The following is a 26,779-nucleotide window of genomic DNA, read 5'->3' on the forward strand; positions in this document are numbered from 1 at the left end:
TCAGATTATTCTACCCCCACTTTCTCCGCAGGCCTCTTCTAAATAGACTTCCCTTCTTTCCCCTCACCTAGATTCCCCTGTATCCCTCAACAGTAGCCATAAACATGACTTCTTCATAAGCCTTACTTGACTACTCCAGCCCACATCAATCACCCCTTTCTCTGCACACTTACTGCTCTTGTCATCAACCCTGCATAGTTAAGACTAACTCAATAATTATTTCATGAGTTTCTTTCCTCCTCTAGGCTAAAATGACAACTCCTCCAGGCAGGGGCTGTCTTCACTCCTGTATCTTCCATAATCTTCAACATAAAAAGGGATATACAGTGAAGGTTTCACATCACGTCAATAGATATTACTCTACCGACTCCTTGAATTTTTAAAAGCTAGCACCGATGAAACTGAAGTTTCATTTACAAGAGAAGTCAAGATTTCTTCCTTGGGACAGGAGACATGAAATTGCTTCTCAAGAAAACCAGAACAGCACCTTTCCTCTTCCTTTTTTTAAGGTGTTCCAACACCCAGTTTTGTACTCTTCTCATTTGGAGGCAGGGTCTATTAGTTTCACAGAAAGATGATACTTACTCCCAAATTGGAGAAAGGCTTCTGTTTCCAAAGTCTCACTTATCCCAAATAAATCTGTTTCACCCTCATTTTCTTTACCTTGAAAGATGCAGAGATACACAATCCTTAGGATTTCAACCTGCAGTTTCTGAGAGTAGTGGTATGTCATGCCTTTGGCCACAGCTTAAAATGCATGGAGATAATTAAGTCAAAATATGTGCCACTGATTCTGATTAATAAACAACTTTTATCTCTTTTGCCATATTTCTATGAATCAGATGGACAACTATGTGTGAAAAATGGCACTCAGTCATTATCTAATTTGCTAACCACAATTTTTGAGATTGGGAATAAATCGTGACCCAGAGTGGAATTTTTATCTAGTCTAATAGTGTAGCTAATCTAAATGTTTTAAACCTATCATTTCTTATGTCTAGATTGAATTTACATTAATAACTTAAAAGAATATAAACTAATAGGCAATATTTCCTAAAGCTAAACATTGGTGTCCATCCTACAAGTCAGCACTTCTCATCTTCTGGGTATATTCAACAGATGTGATTATATATAAACCTAAAGACTTATATAAGAATTCTCATTGAAGTTCTGAACTGAAAACAATCCAGTATCCAGCAGTAACAGAATGGATAAATTGTAGTATATTTACACAACAAAACATTAAACTATGAAAAAGAATACAACAGCAAGGATGTATCTCATAGACATAAACAGAAGAAACCAGATGCAAAGGAATAAATTCTGTATTACTCTATCTACATGAAGTTGGAGAATAGGCAAAATTTATCTATGAGAATAGAAGTCAGAATAGTTTCCTGGAGTGGAGATGGGTATTGACTGGGAAGTGGTAGATGGAAGCCTTTGAGGCTACTAGAAATGTTCTCCATCTTACTCTAGATGGTGGTTACATGACTGCATAGATTATAAAAATTTTCATCAAGTTATAGACTATAGATTCACTATGTATATACCTCAATAAAAAAAAGAAGATAAAAAAGAAAGTCTCACCTGGAATTGAGGAAAAAATAGATATTTTAAATACCAGTGTTCATAACTTAGCAAGTTTTAGTTGTCAAGCCTTTAGTTTTCAGCATAGCGTGATCTTAAGACAAATATAACTATTCGATGAAGAGTTAAACTGAACATAATGAAACATGGTATCTGGTAAATGTTTTAGTTACTCATACACCTAATTCAGGAGTGTACAAGGGACCAGCCATTTGGTACACTGACTGGCTAAATATCCATCAGTGGTTATGTCCCATGCCAACCTGTCTCCAGATTGACAAGATAGTGTTAATGCTGCAGCAAGGGAAACAGAAACAAAGACAGGTGCTGATGCTGCCTTAACAATGAGGGTCTATTCTCTCCCATGCACCTGAGAACACGAGTGAACTTGGTCATTGTTCAGCAGTAGAAACCTTGTGGTTTCTCTCATCCTTAGCTCTTTTCCATGTGATCACATTATTTCCTTAAGAGGTGATCCTGCCCTGTGTCTCTTGACAACGGAATCCTCCAAACCCATAAACTGTGTCATCATGACTGACCAATCAGAGGTCATCATTCCTCACTCCCCCTTTTATCCCAAACTGTTTGCTCTTATTGTTCATTTAAAAAAAAAAGAAAAAAGAAGAAAAAAGATTGAAAGGGTGAAAAAGACAGCAATCCAAGTCCAGTAACAAGCAGCACAAAAGATTCACTTGTGAAGGGCAAAGATTAACAAGATTAGTAGCTCTAGGGGATTGGGGAAAGCCTGTCTGATTCAGAGAACCAACAGGGAAAAGTTGAGTGCAGATAAATTGCTTGCTCCAAAGGGAATACTGTGTAGGAGGATATGGAAATAACTATGTTCTGGGAGCCTGTTTTACTTTCTGTGGTGTTTCACCAACACGAGATGCAAGGACAGCCAGAGTGGCAGAATAATATACCTGTGATAAAAGCAACTGTGTCCTTTCCTCCAGACACTTATAGTTTAGTTTTTGATTCAGAACTATGTATGGTAAAGCCTCAAGTAACCAGACTTTTTGGTTAAGTCTTTATCAAATTGATGTTCATGTTGTACTTTCATCTGAATGGGAAGGAAAACAAAAACTGTTTTGACAGGTTACACATTTTCTTCAGGTACAATTTGAGTCCAAGCACTTTATGAGAATTTGTTCTCCAAAGGGTGACCTGCAGTCATCCTAAGATCCTCACTAAGGCTTTCTAGATTAATGCTTTAGAGAAATGCTTAATAGCTAGAGTTAAAATAAGGGTTTACTGATTAATGTTTAGTTATTTTAATATTCCCATTGACATAGTCTTCTGGATAATAAAGAGGAGATTATTATTTTGACTCTTATTGTGCTTAAAATACTAAATGAACAGAATTGCATGGAGATAAAAGTAAACAACACATGAAATGAGAATATGATCAAGTGGTCTTTTCAAACTAGTTTGTGGGGAGAACTCCTTGCAAAACTAAATCTTTTCATTATAGTCCTCCAGATAAATTATTTTCATAGATAAACATGGCTATACTTCCTGGCATAGTTAAAACAATACATTCAAGGCAGAGGGAATTTTTTTTACTTCTGCTGATCCCACTTAGAATTACCATTTGGCCCTCTAGAAAAGTGATTTTCAACTTTGGTGTTAGAATAACTGGAAGTGTTTATGAAATGCATAGACCTCAAGGGTCTCATCTCAGTATTTTGAATCAGCAGCCCTGGGTGGGTCTTGGAAATTGCATGTCTGTGAAACATTCTAGGTGATTCTGATGCAGAAGGCTCACAGACTGCACTGTGAGACTCTACATCGTTCACACATTCCACTGGTGCTGAACTACTAAGTCTCTGTCCTAATGTCACTGATTTTAACAGTCCCAAAAATAAGACGGAAGTTTGAAAACACAAACCTTGTCCTACTATTTCTAACACTAAGCTAAAGAATGTTCTAGCACACAAACAGGAACATGCTCATCTTGTCATCAGAAGGCCCCTCCCATAAATCACCCGCCATCCTGACTGCTGCCTGGAGTCAATGCTGACCTCCCCCCAGATCCCCTTTAGTAACTATCTGAGAACAATTAAATAATTTAATTACATAGAGATAGTGAAAGGGTTTGAGAATTATCAGGAAAAGCTAAGAACCTATTTTCTTCAGTGTACCTTGTCCCAGTGTTAGAAACATCCCACAAAGTCCACACGTTTAACAGAAGAAGCGAAGTGAGAAGGCACCATCATCTTATTTAGAATATTCCATCTTTGCAACAAAGAATGGGTTTCTAGAATTCATCTTTGTTTTGTACCAAACAAGTCCAATTCCATAGTGAGTGCTCTCATGATAGGAATGTGGACCTATGGTCCAGGAAAAAATCCCATTCCAGTAGGAGTCTTATCAGTGGGTTTTTGGGTTTTGTTGTTGTTGTTTGTTGTTTTGTTTTTAACCTCGCTTTCCAACTTGCCCTGTGGAAACTGCTCCAACAGCCTTCCCCAGTGAAAGGACATCAGAAACAGTAGCTGTCTTCAGGGGGAGGAGGAGTGAAGTGTTGATATGCGGACCCATGGGGCACAAAAGCCCACTGACAGATGGGAAGAAAGAAAGGAAAGTGCCAAGAGGATCAAACACGAAAGGACTGTATAAGCAGTAAAGGCAATAACAAGTCCCTCTGTAAAGAGGCCACCCCGAGTTAATAGGTGCCATTTGATCTGTTGGAGGGCACAATCAGACAAGCTGAGGGGTAAACAAAGTGCCCAGAACACATTTGAGTAAACAGCAGAGATGATGCTCATATGAACAGCCAAGTGCATGCAGTGCCAGCACGTCTGTTGGGCCTCTGAAGGTCAGAGTCTGAAAGCCTAAGAGGGTTATGCAGATTTCAACATACACTCTTATCCTGGGGATCTGGAAGGCAATTATAAAGTCATCTTTCATGAGCAGGCTATCCCACAAACATTACTCGGCTGCTATTACTCCTGACAGTTGGGCCAACTTCTGGTTCAAAAATAGCCCATTTGTCAGTTTCCTCTGCTCCCTGCCTATTGTGAAAGAGGTAGAATTAGAAGGCATTGCTGGGACACCAGCTGAATAACTTTGAAATTGTGGTTTTGGTTTGTCAGAGGAAGAAAGGGGGGACTCAAAGCTTCAGGAGCCAGGAAAGGACAGTGGGTTGTACAAAAGAAAATGCCCACTTTGGGAAAGCTGTCTGTGGGATTCCCTGAAATGAGTTGCACATTGGAGCTACATAAATACTTCAGCAATCTTTTAGATTCAAAGTCTGCCTCTTTCTTCCAGGCTCACTCACTTGTCTTACACTCTATTTAAGTAGAGTGATGGGAAACAAATAAGCAAAATAGGAATTCACACAATGGCCCTCAGGAGAAGCACAATAGCCATTGACAGGCACTCAAGGAGTCTTCACATGGCCTGTTATGAGCACACCATGTTCCTTCACTGGTAACTTACTCAACGGCCTCTGAATCACTCCCCATAAAGAAAACTCAAACATACCTTTCTCCTTTTAGACTAGGAAAGCCCAGCCCGAAAATGCACACAGGTAACCAAACATAGATAAACAACTGCCCTTCTAAGAGACAGCAACTCTACAGGTAAGGTATCATGACACCCCCATAGTAGCAACAATTGGAAGGACTTCAAATCCTTAAAGGAATTCCCTGAAAGGTCTGTGTTTCCTCTTCCTAGACATGGAAGAAACTTTAAGTCAAGCCCTCACTTCCTTTTTATGTTTTTTATATTGAGAGAGAGAGAGAAAACACAAGTGGGAGAGGGGCAGAAAGAGACAAGAGAGAATCCCAAGCAGTCTCCACACCCAGAGCAGAGCCTGACACGGGGCTCAATCTCATGACCATGAGCTCATGACCTGAGCTGAAATCAAGAGTCAGATGCTTAACCAACTGAACCACGCAGACACCCCTCAAGCCTTCACTTCTGGAACATGTTCACTGTGGAAGACTCATCAGGTCACAACCAAGGCAGCAGGATGCAGTATGATGAACCAAATGATATACCCATGATGGGAAAACACTGCAGTGGTAAAAGGCATCATGCAAAAAAACATGGTGGGATAATTATCATAAAGGCCCAGGATAAATGTTCAATTAAAAGGTTGAGATTTTCACACACACACACACACACACACACAGAGATCTGTGTGTACATATACATTTATAAGATGTAAAAGTATTAAAACACATATTTTAATTATGTACAATATAACATGTACATGCCTGTGTTAGTCTGAATCATATGAAATTGCTGTTTTTTGTAGATATTCTAGTTGGTCATTAGCAATTCCATATGGTTTTATTAATGTACACATGTATCATTAAGCCACTATGTTTCATCTCCAACCCCAACAACTCAACACTAACTTGGATGCTGGGCTAGGACTATGCAAACTAGATTTCTGGGTTGCTCTCTGCCAGACTAGGCAATAAGGGGCACCACAGAGAAACTGCAAGATGGGAAGAGGGAGAAAGTCTTGCCACTTTCTGTGTTTGGCTTGCTGTTCCAATGAACATACCCCTAGGCTTGCTTCTTCACCTGTTACTGGCTTTTGAGGCCAGCCTCCAGTCCTGTGGGTATGCATAGTATTTTTGGCTCACACGCCAAAAAACTACTCTCATTGCATTCCCTTAGATTCAGCTTTACAGGGTCTCTCCTCAAGCTTTTCAGAACCCCAGCTTCTTCTGTTTGTTCCTATAGCCTAAGAGGTAGTAACTGCTTACAGTATCAGTTATTTCTTTAGCACATTTTAGTTTTTCAACATCTGTTTAATAAATTCCATATATTAAGACTTCTCTGAAAATTACTGACATGGTTTCTGCTTTGCTAACTGGACCTTGAGTGATACAGTGTGTATATATATTTAAAACGCCTACTTTCTGTATGTATGCTTGTTTTATGTATATGAGAAGGAACACAGGGACACAAATAGAAAAGCTTAAATGACAAAGATGCCACACACATTTTAATATACTGAGACAATACTGGCTACCAGAATTATGTATTTCCTCAAGGCTTAACCTCCCCAAAGCCCACTAAGAATGCATCTAAGTGGCAAGAAAACCATGTGTAGCCTTTCTACCAACACAGTTTAAAAGTCATTAGGCTTTTAGCCCACCAAACAGAAAGACTTGGATGACAAATGGTGAAAAATGGGGAGTCCATTTTTTGTCTATGGGTAATTTGAAAAAGTGGAGTTGATGGCTATTTTAAATTTTTTTTCATGTTTATTTATTTTTGAGAGAGAGAGCGCGCGCAAGCAGGGGAGGGGCAGAGAGGGAGACACAGAATCTGAAGGAGGCTCCAGTCTCCAGGCCAGCTTAAAGCCTGACACAGGGCTCAAACTCACAAACTGTGAGATCATGACCTGAGCCAGAGTCAGACACTTAACCGACTGAGCCATCCAGGTGCCCGTAATGGCTGTTTCATTCAGATTCTTCTTCTTTTTTTTAAATCCTCAGTTCTGACACAAATGGCTTTTGAAGATGCTCACTCTGAATAATGGGGCTGTCCCCTTAAATATTATGCTCTGCTGCATTGTCTGACCTTCATGCAGGTCATGTGGAAGACAGAAGTTCATTTTAACATGGATGTCTACACCGGCTCTCACTCCTTGTGGCCATTACCGATGGCCTCAAATTTCCACAATGTAGGGAGGCCTTTGGTGTGGTCAACCTTTCTGTTCCTAATTTTAACATGCAGACCACTCAGTTAGAAAGAGGTTTTTTTTGTTGTTTTTTTTTTGTTTTTGTTTTTTTTTTTAAAGGCCCAAGAAAAGCACATGGTTTCCATCTAGCTGCTACTGACTTCGGATCCATTTCAAAGAAATATTTCATATTACACACATCATACTGGGTAGAAGGGCAATTTTCTAATCAAGACATTTTGCCACTTCCTTTTAAGTTCACATGTTCACAAATAAGCTTGGTGGTTTGTATCATATATGCACTGACATGTACAACTAGTCCTCCTTCAGTAACTAAGACTTATGCATACTCTCAAGTATGCAAGCACACAGGCAGTCACACACAACACATACTCCAGCCTCCCAAGCATGCAAACAGTTTGAAAGTATTAAATAAGGTCAGGGCTTTTTAAATTAACATACAAAAAACTTTCCAATGCCAAAATCATCTATTAATAATGAAAGTCATCAGCAATGTACACATATTTGGGAAAGTTGGATATCCCACCATCCTTAACTCTGCAGTAAGCAAAGTAGCTCAGCAGTCTGCGTGGCATATCAGAGGCACATTAGGATTAGATTCTATGCCCTGAGGACATCCAATGACATCTTTAGCAGATGCCTTCAGCCCACCTGGAAGGCACCTGAAGCTGCCACAGCTCTCCTACATGCGATAGCATAAGCACCTCTCTGCCTGATGGGGCAATAAGGAATAAGACTTGGAAGTTACAAATAACTCAACTTCTTTGCCCCTTGGTTGTGCAATTCAGAGGGTCCCCAGCAGGAGTGAACGCCATTGCCCAGTCGAATAATCCATTCATGAACACACCCTTTATTGGCTTTCCTGTCTTACTCCCCAACTCCCACACCATCCTTCCTGGCATTACCTCCTAAATAATCATTTGGACCCAAATTCTTGTCTCAGAATCTGTTTTAGGGAAAGTCAAACTGAGACAGCCACTTAACCTCTGAACACAGTCCCTGGCCCACTCAGTGCAGCACCACACACTAAGTACTGGTTCTCCTCAGGGTAGGACCCAGCAAAATCTTGAAGGTGCCCTCCTCTTTCCTGAAAGGACAGCTTCTCAACTTCCCTACAATTGCTTCATCTTCTGTGTGAAGGAAATTAGGGCCCTCGTGTGTTCCTTGCCTATGAGTCCTGGATGTGTAATATACATTATGATGACTATAGTTAGCAATACTGTATTGTATATTTGAAAGTTGCTAGACCTTAAAAGTTCTCATCAAAAAAATAAAAACTAACTGTGTGAAGTGATCGCTGTCAACTAATCTTATTATGGCATTTCACAGTATCTAAAATCATTATGTTGTACACTTTAAACTTATACAATGTTATACACAAATCATATCTCAATAAAACTGTGAAAAATTAAAAATTAAAAAATACATAGCCATAACAAAAAATAAATAGGTAGTGATGGTCTGTGTAGGAACATTTGCTTCCCCACTGTACTGAGAATCAAATATAAGGACTGTAGCCCCAGCACAAGGAAAATGCCCATATGAAAGATGGCAACTGGATACCATCTTTCTCATGAAATGCACAGAATACCCACAAAAAATTATATGTGGTGTATATGCACCACTCAGACTTGCCCTACCTTCTTTATTTCAACTTGCATTCAGGTACTATCAGTATGTTTACTTTGTAACAAGCTTCATAAAACTACTATACAAGGAGTGACAGTAGGTACTCATAATCTCAATCTGGAACAGGCTGAAGGTTTCTATCTCAAGCTGGTATTCAGATATTATTTCCTAGAAGAGCTACCGACTTGAAGTGTCATTTTTTTCATCACCTCCAAATATATCAAAGAGTGTCAGGGTTCTCCTGTTTCCTTGGCAGGTGACAGTTAACATCTGCTTCTCACACGACCAATTTTAAACTTTATCTTCTGGGATCATTCTTATCTGTGTGGCCAAGCTGGTGCTGTGCTCTCAAGAAGGTGTATTTGACAATGTGCTACCCAGTTGTGATAATGAAGCCAAGTCAATGGCATATGCTTTGGGGAGGAGCTTTTCAACCCTGAGCACACAAAAGAAAATCAGTTGCCCAAATTCCACTCACGGCTCAAACTGGAGAATCTCTAGGTGTGGGACTGACCCTGTGATTTTGAGATTTTGAAAACTCTCCATGGGAAATTCTCCATCCATCCCAACTTCTATGTACGGTAGAGAACTATGGGGGAAAAGACCATTTAACTGCATGACAATCTTAACTCCCATAGAAACTACTCAAAGATAAATCTTTGCCGCTCTCCCTCATTCTTTATACCTAAAATGGATATAACACCACCCACCCTACCTACCTCATAGGAAAGGAAGAAAAATCTTACCTAACTTTTTTGTCTAAAAAATAGAAAACAAATTATTATTTGGGTACAGAATCCTGTGGTGCATAAATGCCAAATAGCTTAAGTAAAACATTGTGTGGATGAGCACTGGGTGTTATATGTCAGAGATGAACCACTGGATCCTACTCCTGAAATCATTGTTGCACTATATGCTAACTAACTTGTATGTAAATTTAAAAAAAATTAAAAACAAGGCTAAAGAAATAAACCAACCAAAAAACAACAATACTGTGAGAGGCCCTTTTCAGAAGAAAAAAACATTTAAGAAAAAAGAAAAAGATAAAGAAAGGAAGGGAGGGAGGGAGAAACACAAGATAGAATAAGAATGATATTGTGAGTGTTTTTTGTTTATAAGAGAGGAAAGATTGCACAGGAAGTTTTGAAAAAATTTAGAAACATTCAGAACTTTGAAAAACTCAATGAAATAAAAACAGAATGGATATAATGCTGTAGTGCCTGAAAAATACCACAAACAATATCACATCACACTATAAAACTGATACTGTTTGACATTTGTTGGTGCTTCTATTTAATTCATTCTTGGGAATACTGAAATATTTATGGGAGGATATCAGTGGAATCAGAAATATCATTTGAGCACACTTATTTCTAATCATGTCTTTATATTGATCTCTAACATTAATTCATTAAAGAGGTAACAACTGAGCACTTAATTTAGTGTAAACTGATGATTCTCTGCAAACTTCTCAGCTGTAGACATGGAACTAGTTTCAAAGTTTGAGCCCCTCCATTAGTGCCTGGGGCAAATACTGGTCTTTAGGGTTTTTGTTTTTGTTTTCAGTCCCAGTGGTTTAGTTCTGCAGTATCATTAGTTTGCTCCTTGGTTTTTACTTGTTCTGCAAGCACCTGCCACTGTTTGAATTCCAGTGGTGCTGGGGTCAGGATCCCAGCCTCAGCTCTCTGTCCAGTCCTCTCCCAGAACTGGAATTGCAAGCTGGAAAGGCATTCCTCACAGCTTGTTCCTCATCACCTAACACCAGGTCTTTCTCGTGAGGACAGGCTTTCTGGTAGCCCCTACTGCTGTCCATGAAATGAGCTTCAGTGATCTGCTCTCATGCTCACCCCTGCCTCACCCGGCCACTGGATCTACCTGCTGCCCTCCTACCAAGCCACCTGCATGCCAACTGCTGAATTGCTCTGTCACCTTCCTCATCACTGCACATTTATCTGGAATATTTTTCCCAGTTAATTCAGAAGCAGCCTCTCAGTGCTAACTTTGACAACACACTGGGCATCAAAATAACCAGATTCCAACTAGGAATCTTGTTGGTGAGCCCTTATGTCCTTGATCTAGACACAGCAACACTGAAGCCAAACTTGTGCTCTAGTGTCTTCTAACACTCAGTGACAGAGGATTTTGTCCAGAGCATAGGAGCCAGGTTCCTGGGTGGGATTCATGTAAACCTTTAGGTATAACCATGGGTATGAATCCTCGTGTGAATGTCTTCTGATATATATTCAATTGAGAACCATTAAACTAGCCAATTGGTAATCCTTAAAATTTAAAGCTGAACAAGCACACACACACCACACACACACACACACACACACACACACACACATTTAAAGCTGAACAAGTCCTTAATGACAGACCTTAATGAACAAGAGCTTAATGACAGCTTGAGTAAGTCCTGAAGCCCTTACGTGATCAAGCCCCACCTCAGCATTTCAATATCCATAAACCTCCAGAAGCACCAGCTTGTACTCAAAGTGCTTGCCTTTTTGGGGCTACCTGGACACTTAAATTTTGAGGCCAGCCCTAGATCATCCAACCAGCCACCATGTGTGATAATCCTATGGTTCCCTTAAAATAATTCAGTGGGCTATTAATAACTAGTTAAACACCAACAACAACTTTTCTGTGGCCAAAAATCTTTGGGAAACTCAGGTTAAACAAAATTAAACTTCTATTTATTGTAAACTCTCAACACATTTTCAGATGTTAATACGACTCTCCATGAGAGAATGCCAACAGAACTTTTTCTCAAGAGAAGTTCACAAGATTAGTCCCTCATAAAACATACTGTATGGAACTCCTTGTGAGTCAACAGTTTGTCTGTTCATCCTTGGACCACTCCACTAGCACAGCTGTAGCCCTGAATTGAAACGAAATAAACTGGAATGGAACGACACAGCACAGAGTGCAGTGGAATCAACTTAAATCAGGTGGAGTAGAATGCCTGAGAACACTGGTATCTTGCCATAAGAATACAACAGGGCCCTAGATGAAATCTAGTTTCAGCTTCTAGGACAAACTGTACATAAAATTGTATCTGTTCCCTGTCCTCACTATCAAAGAAGGCTATGTCCTCTGGCTGAACAGATAAATGTTAGGTAAACATATGCTCTCATGTAGCAAGATACTCAACAGATGCAAGAATGTGTCCTAGATACCCAGCAGGCGGATACTGCTAGAATCAAGGAAGCCTTCAGAGATCTGCTTCCACAGAAACATGGAGACTTAGCCTTGCTCTGTCCCCAGTTTCTCCAGGTTTTCCTCAACCTCCCAAGTGTTACAATCCTGTGCCAATCCCCATAATTCTGAAACTTCTCAGGACAACAGATAAGAGCCATTGTGTTCCACTGCCCTGAAAATAGACACACTTTCTAGAATCCAAGAATCAAGGCTGTTGTACAAGAATCCATGACTGGATCTAGCTGCATCCTCCAAGTTGAAGAAGTCTTTTTTAAGCAGTTCCTTCTTGTCTGTAAAAAAACAAAAACAAAAACAAAAACAAACCCCTCCACACACATGCACACAAAACAGTACCTGCCATGTGTCTGGTTATTCAGAAGATAGCTGAAGTGCCACTGCCCCAGGATCTAAAAGGTGGAATTATATTGAGATTCTGGGGTCCCTAATAGCAATCAGTTCTGGTCACGTGGCTTTATTCCTTTCTGATCAACCACTTCCCATTGTATTCCATAATTCTAGTAAACAGAGCTTTCTCTAGACCCCATATCTGAGTCTCAGAGTTGACTGGTTTCTCCTATCTTTTACCATCCTCCAATATTTCTAGGAACTATAGTTCTACCCACACACTCCATCCAGTCCCTGTGGAAAGCAGTGTAGTCCTACTACATTTCTTTATTTTTAACTCTAACTTCTGAGGCCCCAAACTTTTCCTCTTGCCAAATATCCCTGATCCTCACTGATAATCAATTTTCTTGGACCCACTAGTACTTTCAGGTGCTGGGAAAACCTCCCCCAGACAGTCTCCTGAGGCCTATACTTAAGCCTTGGCCTATTGCACTTCTGATTAAGCCTTGCTTTTAACACCTCTGGCTCCACTCTGGACATATGTGCAGCAAAACACATAGGCTTTGAAAAGGAAGACAATCTCAGATTCTAGAAAATCCAGCTTATATTCTATATGTGCACAATTTCTAAAGTGATCAATTCTTCAAAGTCAGAGACACACCCATCAGCTAGTCAACAGGTTCCAGCTCTAGATTATTTGATTTCACAACAAGAAGGGCTGTTCAGAGGAATGATTCATATTCACATGGCCCAAGCACTCTCCGTTGAGATCTGAATTTCCAGGGTGAAATGTATCTCCTGGCTATTTAGAATTCTCCATGTCTCTAACTGTGCTCCTAGCTTGGAAACTGTTGGGTCCTTGGACCAGCAGAGAATTCTTGATGTGTGATGCTTCCATGGGAAGTACTATTTCAATAACAGAAGGCTAACACATCTGATGGGCAGACTGCCCACTGGGCCATCTTGTCTGCCAACACTCCTACATATATTAAGGTTCTTTTGTGAGATAAAGAGGTTGGACACCTGGATCCTTCCAAAAACAAAACAAAATTAAAGCTGTAATTACCTGTCTGCGCTGTTCAAGGCAATCTACCCCGCTGTCCTTTTGGTTTTACTGGTGACAAGCAGATGTCACCCAGAGCAATTTGGAAACCTGAGCAAAGAGAATTCAGATAAGATTCAAAAGTAGAACTTAATCCAAAATACAACCTACTTGCCAGACAGTGAATATAGGAGCTAAGAGAGAGGGAACTTGAAGTAAAGAGGCTCATAATGACCCTGCCAGGCCCCACCTTTCCAGCACTATCTCTCCTCTTACCTGAGACTGACAAGGCTGAGGCTAGTCCTGCCCCAGATTCTGAGGTCTTCATGGGAATTGAAGGTATTCTATAAACTCTTGGAATTAAATTTCAGATAAAATTTGCTGCATCAAATTTAACAGTTAGATCTCCTGTTTTGTTCCTACAATCAAGCCATCATTTTAGGCCCCTATCTTGAAGCCTATGCTGGATTTTCCTGTTTTGCTAATAACACAGAGACCTGAAGCCAAATTCATTTCTGAGAGTTGCTCTCAAATAAGTACTGCTACCTCTCCTTGATGTGAGCAGATATTTTGCCTGCTTGGAGCCCCATATAATGACCTCTTTGTCAATCCATCTCTTGATGAGATATACCCTGTATCTCTTGAGACCTCTCAAAGTTTAACCATAAAAAAATCAGTTATTGACCACTCTGTGGACATTCTGCTGGCCATGGCTAATGGCCCCATCACCTACATCTGACTCTGTTCCCAAAGATCCCCCAATTTCTGGTTTCAATCCTCTCTCAGATTGCCCCTTCTATTTTCAGCAACACTAACAGTTTCCATCTTCCTGAGAGAGCTATAGTACTCCATTCTGCCTTGCATTCCAGTGAGTTGTTTACAAGCCTATCTTGTCTATTTTCTTTTAAGATCCTTGAAGGAAGAGGCCAAATATTATTCCTCATTCAGTTCCACAGTGTTTTTAATGTTTGGGTTTTTCTCTTTTCTTTTTTCTTTTCTTTTTCTTTTTTTCTTTTTTTACATAGTAGATACTTAAAAAGTGTTTGTTGAGTGAATGAAGGAATGAAAAATGAAAGAAAGAAAAAAAGAAAGAAAGAAATGAATCAGAACCTCTCCTATCAAAAAGAGGTGTCCAGTTGTGCCCTTTGGTATGACCCACAAAACTGTCAAGTATGGAATAGATGCAGAAATATAGATACACATACAACTAGGGGGTCATTAACATTAGCTCAAAAAAACCTTGGGATACAGATCATCCACAATGGACTAGAACCCAGGCCAATTTTCTAAAGGATCATAGTAATTTCAAAATTTTTCTGTAAAGAAAGAGAACAATGAATGTTAACTCGTTCAATGAAACCACCGAGCTACAATAGACATTCCTGAACTACTCTTAAAGTCCCTACAGAGGTTCATATGAGGTCCATCAAGGCTGGACTGAAACAAGGAAGGCGAGAAGGTGCATGGGAAATGAAGGTTAAGAGTAAAGGGAGGAGAACATGCCTGAAGGCTATGATTCCCCCCACCCCCACCTCAGCCAAAGCTGCTTTAATCGTCTCACTTTTAAAATATTAGCCTTTCTTATAAAATTTCTTTCGAGAACCATGTTCTGATTCTAAAAATGCATAAAACCCACGGAGATAAATGATCATTCAGGCCTCACAATTCAATTTTAACCACTTATAACATTTCACTTTGCTTTTATTTTTGGTCCTAAAAAAGTATTTCATATAATTTTTAAAAACTGAAGTTTCAATCTCCATATTCATAGCAATTTAAATGTGTCCAGAGAGTCAGTCTGACAATAGCACAGAGTATATATATATATTAGGTACACGGTTGATACTGACTGATTAAATAATCTGAAAGCTTTTGGTAGATGGATCCTGCACTGCAAAATGTCAAACACGGGGTTTCAGTTACCCTGACTCTGGGTAAATGGAGTAATGCTCCTTGTTAGGCATCACAATTGTTTATGCATCTTAAGCCTTCAGTTTCCCCCTTTATCTGTATCTGAGCCCTTTCCTAGCCCCTCCCGTCTTGAGCCATTGCTAGGAGACTGGGTTTAATCTTGACATTCTTTGGCAGAGTAGTTCATCCACTTAAATTACACTCCAGAAAATAGCATATCCCTAAAGATTAGTGATGTTGTGCATTTTTTCATATACATGTTAGACATGTGTATGTCTTCTTTTGAGAAATATCTATTCAGGTAATTGGCCAATTTTTTAATCAGGTTATTTGTTTCCTTGCTATAGAGTTAAGTTCCTTACATATTTTAGCTGTTATCAGATGTACTGTTTGTAAATATTTTCTCCCATTTTGTGGCTGTCTCTTCATTCTGTTGATTGTTTCTTTGCTATGCTGTAGCTTTTTAGTTTGATGCAATCCTGTTTGTATATTTTTGCTTCTGTTTCCTGTACTTTTTGGGGTCATATCCAAGAAATCATTGCACAGACCAATGCCAAGAAGCTTTTTCCTATGTTTTCTTCTAGTAGTTTTACAGTTTCTGGCTTTAATACATTTTGAGTTGATTTTGTATATAGTGTGAAGAATCCAATTTCATTCTTCTGCATGTGGATGTCCAGTTTTCCCAATACCACTTATTGAAGAGATTATCATTTCCTCATTGTGTATTCTGACCACCTATGCAGAAGATAAACTGTAAACATGTGGATTTATTTTTGGATCCTCTATTCTGTTTTATTAGACTGATGTCTGTTTTTATGCCAGTACCATATTGTTTTAATTACTGTAACTTTGTAGTATATTTTGAAATCAGTTAGTGTTATGCCTTCAGCTTTCTTCTTGCTCAAGATTGTGTTGGATGAATGAATTTTAGGATTCTTTTACCTCATAAAAATGCAACAGACTCTGTATGTTGATTTGGTATCCTTCAACTTTACTGAATTTGTTTATTAGATGATTTCACTGGTGAATTCTACCAAAAATTTAAGAATTAACACCAGTTCTCAAACTCTTTCTAAAAAATAAAGAGGTAACCCTTCCAAACTCATTTTATGAGGCCAGCATTACCCTTATGCCAAAGTGACACAAAAACACAGTAAGAAAACTACAAGCCAATATCTTTGATGAACATAGGTGCAAAGATCCTCAATAGAATACTAGCAAAGTGAATTCAACAACACATTAAGAGGGTCATACAACACGATTAAGTGGGCTTTATTTCTGGGATGCAAGGATGGCTTAATATACACAAAACAATAAATGTGATACACCACATTAACTGAATGAAGTATAAAAATCACATGATAATGTCAATAGATACAGGAAATGTAGCTGACAAAATCCAACATTCTTACATGGTAAACAAACAAACAAAAAAAAACCCAAAAACAAAACAAAACAAAAAACAAAAGAACCTCAACAAATTATAGAGGGAATGTTGCTCAACATAACAAAGGCTGTCTGTGACAAGCCCACAGCTAACATCATACTCAATGCTGAAAATCTGAAAGCTTTCCTCTAAGGTCAAAAACAAGACAAGTGTGTCCACTCTCACCACTTCTATTCAACATGACACTAGAAGTCTCCACAGAAACCAGGCAAGAAAAATAAAAGGTATCCAATCAGAAAGGAAGAAATTATGCTGTTTGCAGATGATATGATCTAGTATACAGAAAAGCCTATAACACCACCACTTAAAATCTGTTAGAATAATAAATTCAGTAAAGTTGTAGAACACAAAAATCAACTTTCGTGTTTTTAAATAACCAGTAGGAACTACAACTAACAGAATTGATAACATTCTCGAGAGAGAGAGCCAAAAGACAAAATAACAAATGATATATCCTGTGCCTGTTTTAGGAGAGAAGAGATGGATTGTAGGCTGCAGACTCTAAGGTGACTAAGGAACATTGGGGAGTGCCAGTATACCACAAAAATTAAGCAGTGAGACTGCAATCGTGGGAAAAAACTGCATTCAAATTCTGCTCTCACCACCTAATAGCTGTCTTTGGGCAAGTTACTTAAACTCTCTGATATACACTTACCCAACACCTAGCACATGGCAATCTCTCAACAAAGATCTATGAAACTGACCTTAACCAAAAATAGTTGCCCCTTTCCCCATCTTCCTAACATATATGCATTAGGTTCTCCCTTAATTGGGAAAGTTGAAGGATTCTATGGAAGTGAAAATATTATTTGACAAGGGTAAAAATTTTTTCCTTTCATTATTAAAATGTAATACTTTATGGTGAATAAAGATGTACCACAAGAATAACAGGCATTTAAGAGGAAGAGAAAGATATAAAAAGTAGAAAGAAGAGGCATAGAAAGTAAACTTCATTCATTTCACAATTTTTCCTAGAAACAGCCAGTTCTCACATAAGGCCCCATCAAACATCCAATAAAAACTGGGTTCAAGGGGCCCCTGGGTGGCTCAGTGGGTTAAGCATCAGACGTCAGATCAGGTCATGATCTCACGGTTTGTGAGTTCAAGCTCTGTGTCAGGCTCTGCACTGAGAGCTCCGAGCTTCAAGCCTGCTTCAGATTATGTGTCTCCCAGCACCTCCCCACTTGTACTCACAGTCTGTCTGTCTATCTGTCTCTCTCTCTGTCTCTCTCTCAAAAATAAACACTAAAAAAAAAAAAAAAAAACTGGATTCAAGACAAAAGAGAAACAGAAGATATGTGTTTCTAAGGTTATAAACAAAAGCCTGATGTACCTCCAGCTTTGGGAGTCATTTATATTTCTAATAGTATTTTAACACTTTCCTTATTAGCCTAAGTTTCTTTTCTCTAGTTCAGGGCAATACAGAATGAAAATAAAATTTAGTGAAACACTGTGCTTAATGAAAAAAGCCAGTCACAAAGGACACATGTTGATTGGCTGGGGTTAAGGGATAAGGAAAAGTTGTGGGGTAGGGCAGTATGTGAAAGCTAAGACAGACACAGTTCCTTTTTGGGGTGATGAAAAAAATTAAATTGATTGTAATAGATGGAGAATTCTAAATATGCTAAAAATCATTAAATGAGTAAATTGTATAGGTGTATTATATCTCAATAAAACAGTTTTAAAAATTCAGTTAGTTTTACTTCACGTACACTCCCTAAAAGTTACAGGAAATGACTCAAGCATATTGTTTCCTATGAAATTTCTTTTATATTGTCCTTCCTCGAGCAGAGAGCTTGGGTAAATGTGGAAGCAAAAGACATATCATTCAATAAATATTAGTCCCTGAGAGCAAGGCGCTTTCAATGCAGAAGTGTAGACAGATGTTAAGCAAATAAGCATTCAAAAATGTGAGTACAATATTGTGTTGAAGGATCATGACACAAATGAATTATTGGGCATCAGGCCAATGCTGCCTCTTCATTCTGAGTTTCCACTCTATGCCTCTGTGGCCACCTGTGCCATATTTTGGATTTGAGACTGTAAGTATTTTGAGGGTAGAAACTGCCTTATCCATTCCTGGATATAGTTCTCAGAACAGCGAAATGAACATAATAGATTTTTAATATACATTATTGACTAAATAACACAATTAAAAACTCTATCACTACTCAAAATACATAGACTTTGGTTCAAAATAGTGAAAAGGTCTGCCTTCAACAACTGCATTCTTCAGTTAAAACAGAGAATATGTTCTTCTTCTCCAATAGGCCACTTTTAAATATTTTTGTTAGCTGTAACTACTGCAGGTGTCTATCATTTCTGGAAAATTCTTTTTCCTCTCCATATAAGTACATTTAAATCACAGCTGCTGCTTTTGGAGCCTGATTTTTTTCCCCCTCAGGAGGCAAACTCAAGCAATGCTTCTCAAACTTTAACGTGCATATGAATCACGTGTGGATCTTTTTATAAAGCAAGTTCTGATTCAGTGGGTCTGGGTGGGGCCTGGGAATCTGTGTCTCTATGGAGCTCCAAGGCAATGCTGATACAGCTGGCCTGAGACCACCCTTTATATAGCAAGGCCATGGCACATGGAGTCAGCAGAGGATCTCTGATGCTACATTCATTACAAAGGATTCCTTTCTTTTATTAGAATATCAAAGTAGCTTTGAGTCTCTAAAATAGAGGTTGGAAAATAGTGACCAAATGTGAAATCAAGCTCCAGGATGGAAATTTTTTTCTCCCCTCACAAAGCACTTTTAAAATACTGAGGGGTGCTTGGGTGGCTCAGTTAAGTGACTGACTTCGGCTCAGGTCATGATCTCATGGTTCATGAGTTCGAGCCCTGCATCAGGCTCTGTACTGACAGCTCAGAGCCTGGAGCCTGCTTCAGATTCTGTGTCTCCCTCTCTCTCTCTGCCCTTCCCCCGCTTGTACTCTCTCTCTCAAAAATAAATAAACGTTAAATTTTTTTTTAAAATATTGCAACAAGTTAGCCACATTAAATATGGGAGAATTTCATGTGAAAACCCAGATTCTTGATTTCTCCTACAAAGTCAGAAACTTTATTTTCCTGCTCCCATACTCCCACAAGACACCAAAATCATACACTCTTGTTGTCCACTATCCCCCTTATGGGCCACTCGCCTCTGTGGATGTTGGGTTTTTAGCCCCATCTCTAAACATTAAGGACTAAAGAGCCTTACCGAAAAGCCCAGTGCCCTCTCTGTATAACAAGTTAACAAGAGGAGACAAAATGATGGGGATCATTTATATCCTAGGTGTTGATCATGCTAAAGATAAAACACTGGCTAACCTTACAGAAATTTGGCTCTGCAGTTTAAATTATTGTTCTTAGAAACTCTTTTTGATACATGGCATTCCCTAAGAGAAAATATTTTGAATTTTAAAAAGCAGAGTAAAGGGAAACACAGTCTTCTGAGAAACATTAGCAACTTCTGAAAAGAGCAAAATGTATTCAAATTCCTCTGGTTCATACACTCCTGGTTGGTAATCTAATTCCTCACACTCTGAGGGCTTTGTCCAGCTTTGTTGACTTACCCATGGCTTCACTTTGATAAAAATAAATTCTGGTGCAGTTGGAATCATGGTAAACAAGTTCCTTCTCATATCACTTCCTGTTTTCCCTTTGCTTGAGACTTTGTTAATTGTTTACAGAAGGGTCTGAAATATTCTATTGATGCATTCTATTTCCCTTTCTTGGTGGAACTTCAACCAAAGACATTCTCCATAACTCCTCCTGGTCAGCAAGAGCTTAGGACTACATAAAAAATATCTTCTAAAAAAGAAAATAAAAAACCCTTCAATTTACTCAAATGCTCAAACTAACAAATATGTAATAAGCCCTTACTGTGATCATTATTTAAACACCATATACAACATATGTTACTGTATCTTTTCCCTGCAAAGGATATAATTAAATAAAAAGCATACTTATGGAATTTTTAATGTTGGGGAAAACACTATGACCCTTAAATCAAGACAGTAAACTCCCTGTGACCTCCATAAAGTACTATCTGAGTATAAATACTTGAGCATTTATTCATTCAGTCAGGACTGTCTGAGATTGGATTTCCTAAAGCAAGGGGATCAAGTGCAAGTAAATTAGGTGGGAGGCAATCTCAGGAAATACTGCTGGAGGTGGAAAGTAAGGTAGGAAAAGAAGGGAAGAAAATAAAGATGATGTGATACCTTATACCCCTAGTACCTCTGATAGTTAAAGGGGCAGCACACCTGCTCTGCAATCACCTGGGCACACAGAGTTCTAGGACAAACGGGTGGGCCTCCACCCTGACACCTGAACGGCACACTGGAATTCAGTATCCACAGTCTGCAGGGTGCCCACATTTCACAGGCACACAACAATGTCCCAAGACAAAGGTTTAAGGCTCCCTCTCCCTGGATCATGAAACTATATAAGCCAGGAGACATTTTCACAACTCGACCTGGGCACCTTACCCATTGAAAGAAATGATCTTCTCAGTACACAAGGGTCCAAGAGAAAACCTGGCCATTACTCCCAGAACCCAAGCTATACTATCAAGTACACTGGCTACAGCTGGTCCTAAGGCACTTTGGCTACCCATCTGAACACTGTTATCCAGGAGGTAGGGCTTAGTCAATTTAGTGCACTTCCTGAAGCATGATTTACCAAAAAAACAAAACAAAAAAAGATAAAGAAAATAAATAAGCACATGAACACATACACAGACACACTCACAAAAAGACCCAGGCACTCACCCACATCCTCTTGGCCAGGTATTCCTCCCAGCAGCAGAGAGCGGTCTTGAATTTGTCCCAGGAGACCATCACTGCCTGTTTCTCCAGCCTTCCCCTAAAGAACAGCCTCAGCCCGCTGCTCTCTCTTGCCAGCACAATGCCAGCACCCTGCGACAGGGAAGCTGGCCCCTTCGCCCAAGGCCCTTCGTTCAGGAAATGTTCTCCTCTTTGAACACCAAGAGGAACTGCCAGGCCAAAGCTAGAGCCTGGTGTCAGGGTGAGGGATATGGTGCATGTGGAGTGTAGGGCTTCCCAGGAAGGCAGCCAGGAGCCTACAGGGTGTGGGTGGCTTCAGGTGGGCAGGGGTGTAAGTCGTGGGTCCTTAAGGAGGAGCAGGAAGAGCCTCAGCTGAGACGAGCAGAATATCTGGGAGACTCAGATAATGGCGGACTAAAGCCCTAGGCGCAGCCATGAGGAAGCCTGATCTCAGGAGATGTATGGGGGCCAGCAGGGAGTCCTGGGATGAGAAACACCTGTGTGTCCAGGTGCTAGAACCTCTTTGCATTGCTGGACTCCTCCTTCTAGAGTCTGGCTCATACCTCTCATCAGCCAAACCTTGATTCTTTTGGATGCCTTGCCCCCGACTCAGAGTCACAGAGCACCAGCAGCTCACCAAGGGCCTAGCCAGATGTAAGCCAAAGGCTTGCGCCAAAAACTGCAGGGCCTAGACCGCTGAGGCCAGAATGGGAGAATGACCTGCGCATGTGTAGGCTGCAAATCTAGAGCCTCTCAGATGCTTAAGGCCCTGAGGAAGCAATGGGAATTGCTGGCCCAGAGCTCTGGGACCCCAGTCTGACATCTGCCAAAGTGAAAGGCTGCTACCACCCAAACACATCTTCTTGTTCTGAAATCAGAAAATGTGTCCGGCCAGCAGAGGACCTGAATGGGAGCCTGACTCATAATACCCAGTGCTGTCCATGCTTGTCCACAGCCTCCTCCTCTTCCTGCAGACCTGAGGAAGGGGCCCTACAGACAACACTCTGCCCTGTACTCACATTTCCAGGTGAAGTGGACGTCCATTATGGCTTCAGTCGTTTACTCTAGTTCATCGTTGGCTATTGTGTGAAAATAGTCTATGTTCCTCCAAAACCAGAGCCTGAGATAAAGATCCCCTAAACAGAGGCACCTGGCTCAGTAGAAGTGTCAGACTTCCGTTCAGGTCATGATCCCTGGTTTGGTTCCGGAGTTCGAGCCCCTTATCGGGCTCTACTGTCAGCAGGGTGCCCACTTCAGATTCAATGTCCCCCTCTGTCTCTGTGCCTCCCTTGCTTGCACTCTCTCTCTCTCTCTCAAAACTAAATAAGCATTTTTTAAAATCCCGTAAACAGGAGTGAGGAAATCAGGAGAGTGAAACAGGAAAGAAGGACACATGGATGTAAGGGGCATCATTAAGGTCACCTCTATGGGCAATGGAGGCTTGATTTTGACACTCAGCGTAGATGCTTAGTAAACATATGTTTAGTGAATGAATGGGCCCACAGAATTGGCAATGGGGATAGAAGTTCTTTGAGCTTTCTAACCCAGCCCTTTGTTTAAGTTCAGATGTCACATGATGACAAGTAAAGCGAACAGAAGGGAATGAGAACCAAATAGAATGCATATTAGGGTGTTTTTATGGAACGGGAAATGCAAGTGTGAGTGGTTTTTGGTGAGCAAGGCTTCTGTCATCTGAGACACATGTTAGCAGGTTCCAGCTTACAGGGATTTATGTCAATGAATGTCAAGGTGATGAAAAGTAACAGCTACCACAGCTGTTGTTTGTTGAACCTCCTGCTTAAAAAAGCATCTCCCTTAGGATGTTTTTCAAACATTTTAAATTTATATCCAAAACCAAACCCGTAACTTCTACCCCACACTTCAAGTACTCTTCCCTCAGTCTTTCCCATCTTAGCTATAGAAGACTGGCTTGATTTCCCTCCCACACATCAGTAAATCCTACCTTCTCTTTCCTCAGACTATAGCTGAAGTAAAACCACTTCTCCCCCCTGAGACCCTCAGTTCTCCATTTCAAGACACCATCATCACTAGCCTAGATTTTTGCAATAGCTTTCTGCTATTCTCATCATAATAATTATATCCCACCAAGATCACTTTCCTGGAGACCTTCTCTGACATGTAGCTTTATGACAATATCAAAGGTCCTGATTCCACCCAGCTGCTCTCAAAAAGCACAAACTATTTATAGCATCACTTGGGCCCTCCCTCACTTTACTCTCAGCTCTGTTCCCGGATTTTTTGGCTTCCACTTTGCTCTGAGTTTCACCTACTAATTCTAGATTTGCACGTGCCTTTTGGATGTGTTGACAGAGGCTGGTTTGCCGGGGTGGAGTTCTGCCATTTTGGGCTATTAAATTTAGCTCACACTGATTTTCCTGGACCACCATTCCTTAAATCCCTGAGAGTAAACTAGTCCATCTTTACTTCTGTTCTCTGTATATGAACCAGATGCCATCCAGTATAATAAACATCCAGGCACATTCTGATTTTATAGGAAAAAAGCACATAATAGGAATGAGTACCACAATAAAAGTTTTCTTAAGACAAAATGGATCAAAGGACTTGGTGATTATGCCATTCTCAACTTTAAATGGGAATTCTGGTATGTCAGGACCCAAGTGTTTAGACATTTAATGCCCCAGAAGACATCTCTGGCCACCAGAAATTACTAGAATTACCAATCGTTTTGAAGGAAGTCTGTAAAAAAAGACAATCACTACCAAAATTAGGAAATTAAGTACCAACAATCAGAAAATCTTATACCTATTAAATATCGTTCATGTTCTGAGGGAACTACCATTACAATTTTGCAACATCTCAGTTGGAAGCACCTAAATTTCCTGACATGAGATATTGGGTTCTAAAAGCTAGCAATAGGGCATAAACTTTTTTTTTAATTTCTGCATACAGGTAACCCAAAGTTAAGCAAGGAAGAATTAGGTACTTGATGGTACCCCTAGTCCACTGTATCATGGAGAGCTATATTCCAAACTTTTCAATGACTAGGGTTCTTTGTAATAATAAATGACATCATAAGTCCTTGCATATTCAAAAACATTTCTCCATTTTTTTATACTCAAAATGAGTATATATGGGCATAAAATTCCTGAGTCAAACTTCCTTTCTTTGAAGGCTTTGTGGGATTTATTGTCCCGAATTATACTATATTTACTGTGACTTACTTCTTTACTCATTATTATGTTTGAGGGGCTTATCCATTCTGATGAAAATAACTATAATTCATTCATTTTCATGTTATATAGCATTCCAATGAATCACTAGTCAAAGTTGATTTATCCATTCTGCTATTAAGGGACATTTGGGATATTTTTCTTTGGTGGCCAATACAATATGAGAATGCTACTGTGAACATTCATATTGTCTTCTGGGGTAAATGTGCATGTTTCCCTAGCATCTATGCCTAGCAATAGAATGGCTAAGTTATAGGGTGTGCCCATTTTGGACTACATTAGATGATGCCAAATTGTTTTCCAAAGTGAGTTTACAAATTCCAACTACTACCAGCAGTGTAGAAAAGTTTCACTGCCCCACTTTTTTCTACCACACTTCATATTATCTGATATAAGTATGTTATATATAATCTAGTCACAACTCATGATTTTCATTAGTATTTCCCTGGTTAATTAAGAGGCTTTCTTTTGGATTACCTCTTTTGTGAAGTGTTTAATCAAGTCTTATGACCACTTTTCTAATAATTTATATTTTTTATTAATTTTTCAGTGTTCTTACTATATTCTGGGTATGTTATTTATATGGTACATAACTTCCCCCAATACTGGCTAGTCTTTTTTTCTCTTTATCATTTGGTCATTTTTATATAGGCATATAATATATTGTATGATAAATATGGACTGGCTGTCCATCTCTCTATCCTTCCTGGGAGCAGACCTGGACCACAATTTCCCAGAATTCCTTGCCATTAGGTGAGTCATGTGACTAAGTTCTCTCCTGCGTGATATAGATGGAAGTGATGTGTGCCTTTCTCAGGCCTGACCCATAGAAACCTGCTATATCGATCCACTGTGCTCTTTTTCTTTCCTTCTTGTGGCCACATCCAAAGTATCCTTAGAAAGCTACCTGTTGAAGATAGAAGTATGACTTCCAGTTTATTCTGTAAATGAGTGTGTAATGGAAAGCTCTCTTGCTGAAAAGAAATAAATTCACTTATCTGTTAACAGATAAAATTTACATATTTGTTACCATAAAATCCCACTTAATTAATATAATTACTGTAATTTTTATCTCATTTTTTAAAACCCTTCCTTAACCAGTAGTAATGAAAATATTCTCCACTTATCAACTAAAAAACATAAGTGCCTAGCCTTTCATATTCAGATGTTTAATCCACCCAACTGGAATTTGTTTGTTTGTTTATGTTTTTAGAGAGCGAGAACCCAAGCATGGGAGAGGGGCAGAGGAAGAGGGAGAGAGAATCCCAAGCAGGCTCCACACTGAGAGTGATGTGGGGTTCAATCCCACGACCCTGGGCTCATAACCTGAGCCAAAATCAAAAGTCAGACACTCAACCGAGTCACCCAGGCACCCCAACTGGAATTTATTTTTGTGGATGGTACAAAGTTGGAATACTTTTGTTCTTTTTGCCAATATGGATATCCGGTTTTCCTATTACAATTTATTGAAAAACCTATCATTTCACCACTGACATGTGATACTGTCTCTGCCACATTTCAAATATCATATGAGTGTGCGTCTGTTAGAGGGCTCTCTGTCCTTGGTCTATTTAGTATGCCAGGTATATTTGTCTATTGTTGCACCAAATCACACTTCCTTAATTTCCGTTACTTTGAGTCTTGATGCCTTATTGTTTCCCTCAAGAGAATTTTATATATTCGTGGATTTTTACCTTTTGAATAAATTTTATATATTTTTTAATGTTTATTTATTTTAGAGACAGAGCACAAGCAGGATCAGGGCAGAGCGACAGGGAGACAGAATCTGAAACAGGCTCCAGGCTCTGAGCTGTCAGCGCAGAGCCCAATGCGGGGCTTGAACTCACGCACTGTGAGATCATGACCTGAGCCGAAGCCGGACGCTCAACCGACTGAGCCACCCAGGAGCCCCCAATAAATTTTAGAATCATCTTATAAAATTCCACAATTTTAAATGTGAC

The 26,779-nt window shown here is 39.6% G+C and overlaps 1 long non-coding RNA gene across 1 annotated transcript in view; it reads right to left on the bottom strand.

The window, feature by feature from the left end:
* LOC147582647 (uncharacterized) overlaps positions 1 to 26,779 on the bottom strand; it is a 173,499-nt gene that overhangs the window by 145,468 nt on the left and 1,252 nt on the right. The window lies entirely within an intron of this gene.

This window comes from Puma concolor, chromosome A3 (assembly GCF_028749965.1).
Source record: "Puma concolor isolate L17-30 chromosome A3, mPumCon1.1.hap2, whole genome shotgun sequence".
Lineage (NCBI taxonomy): Eukaryota > Metazoa > Chordata > Mammalia > Carnivora > Felidae > Puma > Puma concolor.